Below are 3641 nucleotides of genomic sequence, written 5' to 3'. Positions count from 1 at the left end.
TCTATCCCAAGTATTTGAGAAAAGGAATTATTCAAACTATAGTACTCTTGCTACTTTCCTATAAATTTGAAATTATAATTTCAAAATTTTTTAAGTTATAAAATATTTATTATAAATATGGGGGAAAATGTTTACAAATCACATATAGGGGCTAAATACAGAATATATATAAAGAACCCTTAAAACTCAACTATAAAAACAAATACTCCAACTTGAAAATGGGCAAAGAAGTCAGCAAGGTGACAACTGTCTAGAATCCCAGCACTCCGGAGGTGGCAGCAGGAGAATCAGGAGTTCAAGGCCAGCCTGGGCTACACGAGCCCATCTCAAAAAGAACCAAAAAATAAAAATAAGTAAGAGGATGTGGCTTAGCTGATCGAGTGGCTGCTTAGCATGCACAAGGCCCTGGACTTGGGCCCCAGCATTGCATGGATCTGGCATGGTGGCACACCTGTAAATCAAGCATCTGGAAGGTGGAACCAGGAGAAACAGATCAAGGTCTCCCTCAGGTATACAGGGAGCTAAAAAGGCAGATTGGGGTAAAGACCCTATCCTCTACCCGAAAAAGAAAAACTTGTAATAAAAGTAGTAATTAAACATTGGCCATCTTAGCAGTTTTCCTCAAGAAAACCAAGCAACCCCAGGGCAGGGTTAGAAGGAATGAGGTATCAAGTACCTGTAATCTCAGCATTTGGGAGGATGAGACAAAAAGATCACAAGTTCAAAATCAGCTTGTGTTACACTGTGGGACACAGTAACAAATAAATAAAAAGAAACGGAAAAACTTAAAATGGGCAAAGGAACTGGATAACATTTCTCCTACTATACAGACAACTGCCAAGGAGGGAGGAGATAGTCAACTGCACTAATAATTAAGGAAAATACAAATCAAAACCTTAATAAGGTATCACCCTAAGTGATAACTCATTAAAATGGTTAACTACAAAAAAAAAGGAAGAGGCAGAGGAAGGAAGGAAGGAAGGAAGGAAGGAAGGAAGGAAGGAAGGAAGGAAGGAAGGAAGGAAGGGAAGGAAGTTAGTTCAATCCCTAGGACCCACATGGTAGAAGGAAAGAACTGACTCCCACAAGTTGGCCTCTAGCCTCCACACACATACATAAACATACATACACAAGCATATATACATACATACTTGTAATTTTGAAATATTCTTAAATTCAGTATGTAGAAAAATTAGAACCCTTGTGTACTGCTGGCTGAGTGTAAAATGATACAACTGCTATGGAAAATAGTATGGCAGTTCCCAAAAACTAAAACTTAAACCACCATACAATCCAGCAATCCCACAGGTCCACATCCAAAAGAATCGAAAGAAGGGTTCCTGAATGTTCACACTCACATTCACAGCAGAGAGTAGCAACCAAGGAATGAAGGCAATCTAACTGTCTATCAAAGAATGATGAGCAAACAAATGTAGCAAGCAATACAGTAGAGGCAATAGTATTCACCCTTGAAACAGAGGAAGAGTCTATCACAAGCTACAGTATACACATATTACAGACACTATGCTAACTAAAATAAGCCAGTAACAAACACTATTCTAATTTCTGAATGATTCTATACACAGGTATGAAAAGTAGTCAAATTCATAAGTCCAGAAAGTAGAATAGTCATTATCAAGGACTGAGGGGAGCAAAAGTGAGACATTGCTTAATGCTAACAATTCCAGTTTTCTAAGACAATAAAAGTACATCTTATAGAAATCTTAATTCTTAGATCTTCACTACTGAACTGTATATTTCAAATGGTTAAGATGGTGAAAAGACAATATTTTGACTATTCAACTAGTTTAAGGAACAAAATTTATATCTAATCAAGGTTTATCTGAGATTGTTTAGTTTTTGCCCAAGCTTTATCTACACAGCACATGGTAATGCAAAGTACCAGACTGGTGGAACTAATCTTCTTGGATGTTTAACAGCCATACTTCAAGGCCTATACTAATCTGGCCAGAGGGATTTAAAGGACAGCCTTTTCCCCCTTGCCATCCAAGGTCGATTAAGTTCCAGGAGACTATGGAGCATCTCTCAAAACGTCCTGTAATTGTGGTGAGCCACCTGTCCTCCTGTTCAGGGAGGCCATGGAGACCCCACCAGATGGACTTGAACCAGTGTCCAGTCTACAAGAGGAGGGTCAACTCAGAGGAAACATTTCCTCCATGCTTCCAAGTGAAGCCAGCCATGATCGAGTAGGACCTTTGACTTATCTTCACATAGATGGAACTGGTAAAAGAAAGGAGCCATGGGCTCCTCCCAAGCCGGTGTGACCCCTGAAGAACAGATCCTCCAATGACCTGAAGAGTAAAAATAAATTGGTTTATTTGGGCCAACTGTATGGTCTTAAACACCCAAAAGGAAAGTATAACCAAAGATTAAAGAGATCAATATAATGTTCTTCAGCTTAGATGCCACACTGATGGGGGAAATTAAATCCAACCCTTAAAGAAGCATACTATTTTCAGCCTATGAGGCCATCCTCCTCTTTCCAGAGACCATCTTTCTCTGGATAATTGTATGGGTAAAAAACACAAACCCACTTGTTTCCTACACTGAAGGAGGAAAGAGGCTAACTGATGGTGTCACTGTATGAACAGAATTATTTTGACTTTCGAGCTGATTCACAAAGCTCCCCCAAAGTGGAATATGACTGTTTTTCACCTGCAGACTATACAGTTCTTCATTTCGAACATTTTCTAAAATACTATTTCTTTAACTCAATAATTTACGTGTGTGAGAAAGAAAGAGAGGATGGGGGAATTAGGTGCCTTCCTAATGTATTCCCACATGCAATTTATCTAGTGAGTCTCTTTTTTAAAAATATAATTTTAAAAAGGGGCTGGAGAGATGATCGCTCAGTGGTTAAGAGCACTTGCCCCACTTGCACAGGACCCAAGTTTGTTTCCTAGTACCCATATCAGGCAGCTCACAACTGTCTGGAACTCCAGTTCGAAAGGATCAGACACCCTCTTCTGGCCTCTGTGGGCTCCTGCACTCATATGGCGCATATAAACTCACACAAGCAAACACATATACATAATTAAATCAATAAATCTTTAAAATATGAGAAATTGGGGGCTGGAGAGATGGTTCAGCAATTAAGAGCACTGGCTGCTCTTGCAGAGGACACAGGTTTGGTTCTCAGAACTCATATGGTGGCTAACAATCATCCGTAACTCCAGTTCCAGAGGATCTGACAGCCTCTTCTGACCTCCATGGGCATTGCTTCACACAGGTGCACTTAGATACATGAACATAAAATGAAAATAATAAATTAAATATTTTTAAATATGAGAAATGGAAGCATTTTCCCACATAAAGGCTTGTACATCAATATCCACAGCCCAAAACGTAACTCAAATGTCAAACAAATGAACATTTTTAACAAATGTTTAAGCTTCCATATACGGGAACACAACTCAACAATAAAAACAGATAAACAATAAGACAAACTATTATTTTACAGTGAATTATTGATAGGCCAAAAAAACATGGATCTCAAAATGATTATACTAAGCAGGGGGGTCCCAAAAATGAATAACTACCATGTGCTTACATTTACATAAAATACGAACTAAACTGTGTAGAGGTCAAAAGTAGACTAATGGCAGCCTAGTGATGGAAGG

Source organism: Nannospalax galili, unplaced genomic scaffold (assembly GCF_000622305.1).
Source record: "Nannospalax galili isolate Female #2095 unplaced genomic scaffold, S.galili_v1.0 scaffold691, whole genome shotgun sequence".
Lineage (NCBI taxonomy): Eukaryota > Metazoa > Chordata > Mammalia > Rodentia > Spalacidae > Nannospalax > Nannospalax galili.
This window is presented reverse-complemented; position numbering follows the sequence as displayed.